Source organism: Cyprinodon variegatus, unplaced genomic scaffold, assembly GCF_000732505.1.
Source record: "Cyprinodon variegatus isolate N-32 unplaced genomic scaffold, C_variegatus-1.0 Scaffold324, whole genome shotgun sequence".
Classification (NCBI taxonomy): domain Eukaryota; kingdom Metazoa; phylum Chordata; class Actinopteri; order Cyprinodontiformes; family Cyprinodontidae; genus Cyprinodon; species Cyprinodon variegatus.
Genome location: NW_015150777.1, coordinates 635249 through 642810, shown reverse-complemented (window position 1 = coordinate 642810; position 7562 = coordinate 635249).

Here is a 7562-nt window from a genome sequence, read left to right as displayed (position 1 = left end):
CATCGGCAAAGACTGTTTCTGTTCCCCCTTGCTATAGGAATAATAAATACTGCATGAATGAAGACCACTGATCTCCTTCTTGTTGAATAAGGATAAGACTAACCAAAAGCGATACTACATTGGTTGTTATCGCCATTTGTGTTAAATTAGAATAAATACAATCCACATTTAGTCATCTTTTTATTCAAACCTCTCACTGAATATCCTGTTTGATAAAAAGTGATGAACAGATAGATTTTGAAACATCTAGCCGGTGCAGCTTGAACACATCATCAGTGAAGGACCCAGGGTCATAGGGTGTTTCGGGTCTTTGATCTTCAGACACCCTCGTCTGGGCGATCCAACGGGGGTTGATCAGGCCCCAGTTTGTGTTCAAGCAGCGTGCTACTCCATGCGTCCCCCCTCTTGATCCACAGCCACATTGAGGCTCTTTCAGGGGCCTCATGATGTTCCTGTTGGCTCTTCTCTCAAGCAACCTTCTGATGCCAAGGAGACTAAATGCCCGATGCAAAGGCTGACCAAGGAAGCTTCTGCTGCCCACTTCTGTTGGCTCTCAGTGGGCCCTCCATCCATGGCATCTGCATGCCTCAATCTGCTCAAGATATTTCACCCTCTTCCTTTCGTGAGCCTCCTCCATCCTGTCTTCCAAGGGGACTTTAAGCTCCAGTAACACAACTTGCTTTGTCGAGTCAGATGTTAAGACCAGATCTGACCTAAGTGACGTCCTTGCAATGTGCTCTGGGAACTTTAACTGCCTTCCGAGGTCCACATGCAACTGCTAATCCCGAGCCATGGCTAGCAGTCCAGTTGCGCCCTTACCTGCTCTTTCAGGTTTCTCCCCTGCCCTGATAAAGAAGATTTTGAGCCTCAAAGGAGACTGGTCCTTTTACTCCTGAATTCCAGTGCAGATGGTGTCTGCTACTGCCTTCAACACCTGGTTATGGCACCACGTGTACCTTCCCTCTCCCAGCGCTTTAGGGCAGCAGCTCAGGATGTGCTCCAGGGAACCATGAGCTGGGCACAGTGGGCATGTTGGTGCTTCTGCACGGCCCCAGGTATAAAGTTTAGATTAACTTGGAAGGACATCATACACTGACTGGATCAGGAACTTAAGTCTTGCTGGTTCATACTTCCATAGTTCTGCCCAGGGGATCTATGATTATATAAATGTGATGTTTCGACTACAACTAAATTACCAAATGAAATATGATCTAAATGTAAGAGCAGTTTTAATATGAATATTTGTCTATTTTTCCTACAAGAAAATAATTTGCTTACATTTGGATCCTAACTTAGAGCAGTTAGATGCTAAATATCAGACAGTACAGCTGAAAACATTTATCTTACCATAGAGGAACAGCATTATAGGCAATAAAAGGAGCATCAGACATTCAGTTTAAGTGGAGAAAGGACCAGCATGTGCAGAAGATGTGTTGTAGATGCATTAATAACACATGCATCACAAGACATAAGGGTCACTTGTGGGTCTAATTCCTGCCTACTCTTGTCAATCAAATCATTTCCATAGTCATGGTCAGCATGTAGAATAAATCAAATACAAATCATATCCATGGGATTGTTTTTTTACTTGATAATCTGTCATGAGATGTATTAAAGGGTGTAATCATATGTTTATACATATTTCTTTATATATGTACATGTTGTGACACTACATTAAAACATTATAGGCATTTTTTGTGATAAACCAACACAAAGTGCAAAAGCAATAGTGCAAAATATGTAGCTCAGAGTTTTGTTTGCACACCCAAGTCAATATTTTGTATCCCCATTTTGAATAAACACAGCCAAAGGTATTTGGGGGTTTATCTTTACATCTTTGCACATCTAGACAACAGACATAATTGTTTCTTTTTACAAAACAATCAAGCTCCGAATTGGGGGAAAGCATCTGTAAACATCTGTTCTGAAGTCTTATTAGTTTCTGAATTGATTTAGGTCTAAACTCTGACAAGGCTGCTCCAACACATGAATTAGCTTGGATCTAAGTTATTTGTTGTTATCTCTGGCAGTATGTGTGCTAGAAGGTGAACCTTTAACTGAGTCTAATGTTTATTGCAACCTACAGCAAGTTTCCATCCAGGGTTGTCCTAAACTTGGCTCCAGTCATCTTTTTATCAAATGACAAAATTTTTGATGCTGTTAAAGAAAAGCCTTTCCACTTATAGATGATGACATGATTCCATGCATATATATATAAGAAGGTTTCCTGTGTATTTTCTGCAGCTGGATGATTGTATATCAAATTCAAACTGAGGTTTATTAAATCGCCTCAAGAATTAGTCATGATATATATTCATCTTGTATTTACAAATTTTGTTTGTTTATATGTAAATGCAGATCAAAGGTTATCGATAAGATCAGTGCTGAGTTATTGATGGATAACTATTGAACTCAAGTTCAATTTAGCATCTTTAATGTTCAGGGAAGTGTGTAGTAGCAGGTGTGAGTCAGCAGTCTGTGATGAACACTTCAAGGTGTCTGCTGACCTCTGCTGGCTGAAGAAAGAGCTAAAAGATTTTATTTTTAGATTCTCTAATGTTTGTAAAGAAAGAAAAATGATTTTACAATATAATAAAAATAAAAGAAAATGTATCAAGATAATTAAATATTATAGGTTGCGGATATCTATGTTAGATGTTAGATGAAACTGAAAAGCATTGGAAGGAAGGGTTGATTTTTTATTTCGAAGAAATAAAAAACATAATTTGTTTAGTATATTTGCTCAACACGAACACATTTTTAATAAATTGCGCTGAGGGATTTGATTTATCCTTGGAGGAGGAAAGTATTGCTGAAGAATGGAAAAGGTAATCTTGAAATCCAGCTATATTTTATAAAGTAAACAATTAATTTAAAATAAGAATAGAAAAAGTTTGACCTGTGTAAATCAGAATACGGTAACAATTAATGTCTTGTTTTTTTTTTTTAAATATATATATATATATATATATATATATATATATATAATTTCTCCACACAATAAGTCCTTCACTCTTGCTTTGTTTTCCTTTGGATTTGGATGCCTTGAAATTATTTTAAGTAGTAGGCTCAATCCAAAGCTCCATAATTTGTGTGTTTATGGTTGGATCCTTTTCTAAATACATCTCATCTACAGAATGATTATGACCGATATTAATAAATGCATCTTTACGCGCATACGTCCCACACCCTGACTCTCAGCTAAACAGAGGCAAGGCAAGGCAAGGCAGGGCTGAGAGATGTTTGATGCGCTCCTGTTACAACCAGCGGGACCCTGAAACCAACTGGATAGGCGCAGGAGCGGACAAAGCCATTCATCCCGGAGGTAACGCTCTTTTCTGTCTTTTTGGGGGTTAAATCGGGAACCATTGCGGTGCTGCAGGCGGTGCAGATAGATGCTGGTTTTCCGGCTGCTGCAAAGGCAGAGGTGATTAGACATTTTGCGGGGTGGTTGCGCATTTCCTAATGTAGATGTCTGCAGAAATTAAGGACGTAGGGCTGAACTTGGCGGGGCCAGCTGTTGTTAGAGGCTCATATAAAGCGGCAGCAGTGCTGTGGCTTAAAATGATAAGCTGCATCATATTTGATTTTCATTTTTGCAGAGAGAACACCTGGTATCTATCTGTCTATCCAGCCATTTGCCGGCGTATTGTTGCCTCCCAGGATGTCTCCACTTAATGAAATGCCGGTCAGCATCGCTGCTGTTGTTTTTTTCTGGAGCCAGTCCCTTTGTTTTTGTCTCATTATAAATACCTTCATAGAGATTACAGCTATTACAAACATCGCAGACATTTTTCTTTATCATAATAAATGAAGAATTGCATTTGGAAATATTTATGGTGGGATGAGGAAAGAGAAGTTACAGAGAAACCAGCTACTGGTTTTAATCATTTATAATGAAATCGAAAAGTTTTTATGTTTATTTTGGTTATTCATTGAAATAAACATTTAAAAATACAATAAAAATAAAGCAATCATATTTAAGCAGTAAATTCATTTAACACAGAGCCATGGCCGGATCTAGACAGGGGCCAAAGGGGGCCAGTGCCCCTGTAGACCATGTCCTGGCCTTCCTTATGGAACAGACTTGGTTACTGATAGGTCCTTTGGATCTATTTTTTTTCTTTACAAATTCTGTTTAATTGTCTAAAAACAATGAGGTGATAGCTTCAGTGGAATTGAGATAGGATCCCAGTTTTCCTCTGCTAAATGTTTTTTTCCAAAACAAAAAAAAAATACTCTTATTTTCACAGCTGAATTTATCAGTTTTTCTTGAGTTCGAATTCATATTTTGTAAAAAAAAAAAAAAAAAAAAAAAAAATGTAATTTTAACTTAAATTAAGTGAAAAATATGTCAAATTCCTGAATTCTGGATGTATATTGACCTAATAAGACATAGAATTTTAATTAAACCTAATTGATTGAATATAATTTTCACTTCATGCAGCTATCTTAATATATTTGAATCCCTTGCTCTGTTTTTTTTTTATTTCAAGCTTTTCTGGGCCCCCATGGAAACACAAGGGCCCCCTCCTGTCTAGAACTGCCCCTGCACAGAGTGCTTATTCCTATTTATATTGATAATTGTGTTACACAGTCATCGGACACTAAGGTTTTTATAGAAATGAATAACTACTAATCATAAAAACAGATTTTACTTTAAAGGTGGAAAGCTGGTGTACCGTGTAATATATACATCCAAAGCTTTGTAGTTTATTTTTAGGGTATGGCAATAATGTGAGGTGACATGGAGGCAATCAGTCTCTTCCAAGAACAAGTAGATTAATACTAAGGTGAAGCAGGAGGTAGCATTTTATTAAGTCAGTGTGCACTGGTACCATATCGTGCTTAATAATGAAGCATTTCCATCAGGCTGGTAAGCTTTACTTTGATTTGAAAACAGAACTTTAGACCTCTGATCATCAGTCTAGTAATTTTTTCCATAAACCCTTTTAGGACAATGTTAATCCTGATTCAGACATCCTGATTCAGTTGCGGCAAGCCCATGTCCTAGAGTCCTATTTCCTAAACTTCTGACTCCAACATCAGTCCACATCTTGTGACTCTCTCCCAACCGTTTAATTGTGCTTTGATTAAAACTTATTTTAGCTATCCCTTTTGCTATTGCATTTTTTTTTCTTACTACATGATATCCTTCCACTCAACTTTCCAATTATACACCTATATGCAGCTCTCTCTGACTTGTCTGATTGTGGGTATCTGTTATCAAGTCCACAGTCTTGTGTAGACCATAACATAACCATAGTTGTATTGTTATAAGTCATTAGTAACTGTCAAAAGTAAATGAAATAAATGTTTCAAATTTGTTACAGCAAAGATGCTAACTAATATGAGTCTCACTTTACTATGTTTAATCTACTGCATTTACAAATTAGCTGCTCCTCATGATGAAGTGAAAGTTGTAGAAACAAACTGTTGATTTTTGAGGTCACATAGCTGTTGTCTCAGAAGCTCATTACTTATGTATATGTTGCCTTAGAGTGGTTTTTGAAGCAGAACAGAAACGCAGAAAAGTCAGATTTTTTCTATGTCCACCTTCTAGGCAAAATGAAGTACAGGATTTTATATTTATGAATATAACACAAAAATGCAGGAATGTCTCAGTGTTGAGCCAGATGAATAAATTAAAACCCTCTGTTTTCAAACACTGAATTTATTTGGGTCAGAAGCTGAAAATTCAGTTTAGGAAGGAAAAGCTGTCTATTCTGAAAACAATTTTAAGCTGCATATCTTCAAGCTACAACTAGCAAAAAAAAAAAAAAAACTGGAAGTAAATTCAAAATTTAAGGCATTTAAACATAATAGCCATAAGTACTAATGAGCAATTTATTACTCCAGATGTCATCATTTTTATCCTACTGGCAGCCTTGTATGATTTTAAGCCCAGTTTTGGTGCAAATATTTGATTTTATGAGTTGAAATTCCATCTTGTAATGGTATTATTGGCTTATTTCTTATAACATGGGGCTCAGAAACATGGAATTTAGGATTCAGATGGTATTTAAAATTTCTCTAACCCAGAATTCAAAAGCCAAAATGGCATAAAACTGATGCTACCTAAAGCTAGCTACTTAAATCTATAAAGTGTTGGTTTCTATTGGTATGAATTTTAAGAAGCTTAAAACGCCTATCATTGCATATTGAATATATTGCATATCCAAACTGTTGTCAAAGAGGAAAATCAGGAAAATACCACAGAAAGTGTTCTTTGCTGCTCTATGAAAGAGGCTGAATTAGCAAATTCTTATGCTCAGTTTCCAGTTTCATTAAGCAATAAAAGCTGGTTGCATTGTGTGTATCGAAAATGCTTTAAATGCTATAAGTGGCTTATTTATTTAAATGCAAGCTGGCATAAGAGCCATTTGTCAGTTTGTGGTCCCCATGCACATTTTTTTTGGTTTGTGAGAGGCAGTCAGATTGTCCTGAGGAAACTGAGAAAGCATGAAAACTCCAAACAGGGAGACCATGACCAGGATTTTAACCACTGACCTTCCAGTGATGTTGCAAACCTATGGAGACATTTAAACACTATGTAACCTGCAGACAAACAATATTGTCATCCTGCTATTTCTTTGAAACCAGAGGTTGCCGACCAAGACCTATACAATGTTCAGCAACTTGAAATGACCTTCTCAGGGAATTTGATGATGTGCTGCCATGAACGATGCTATCATATTTCTTTCAAGATATACCCTGCCACATAAAACGTTCCTCTCTATTCACTTTGAAAGGAAGCTATTAATAAATTACCTTTCTTGTTGGAGTCTGTAAAAATATCCTGAATCATAGGGACAAGTCCCATGGCATTGTTTAGTTCATCTGGATCATTTTACAAACCCCATATGTACCACGCCTTCCAGGCAGCTTCAGTCAGTCAGACGATAACTGCTTTTTATTGTCTCTCCCATAAGAAGCCTCTGTGATCTGCATGAGCTTTGGCTGCAGTGTTGCTGGAATATTGGGTCTCCATGGAAACACAGGCTGTGAAATAATGATGACAGAGTCGGGGTTATATATGAAGTGATGCTTAAGCCTGCGTGCAGAAGGCAAATTACAAAATGCATCTAATCTAACATCTGAATTAGCTCACATGCACACTTGGGAGACAATAGATCTGTCAAGATTTCAACATGGATATGCTATTTTTACTTTAAGCTTAGAGGAGGTCAATGATTTTAAAGCTGCTGGTATCTGTCATGGGGCTGCATGGTGGTGCATTGTTTTAGCACTGTTGCCTTATAGCAAGAAGGTTCTGGGTTCGATTTCCAGCCTGGGGTCTTCTTGCATGTTCTCCTTCTGCATGCATGGGTTCTCTCCTGTCACTCCGGCTTCCTCCCAGAGTCCAAAAACATGACTCTTTCGTTGATAGGCCTCTCTAAATTGTCCTCAGGTGTGTGCAATGTTGTACGTTTTTGTGTGCCTCTGTGTTGCCCTGTGAAAGACTAGCGACCTGTCAAGGTTGTACCAGCCCCACTGCGACCCTGATGGAATAAGCAGTAGAAGTTGGATGGATGGATGGATGGATGGATGGATGGATGGAT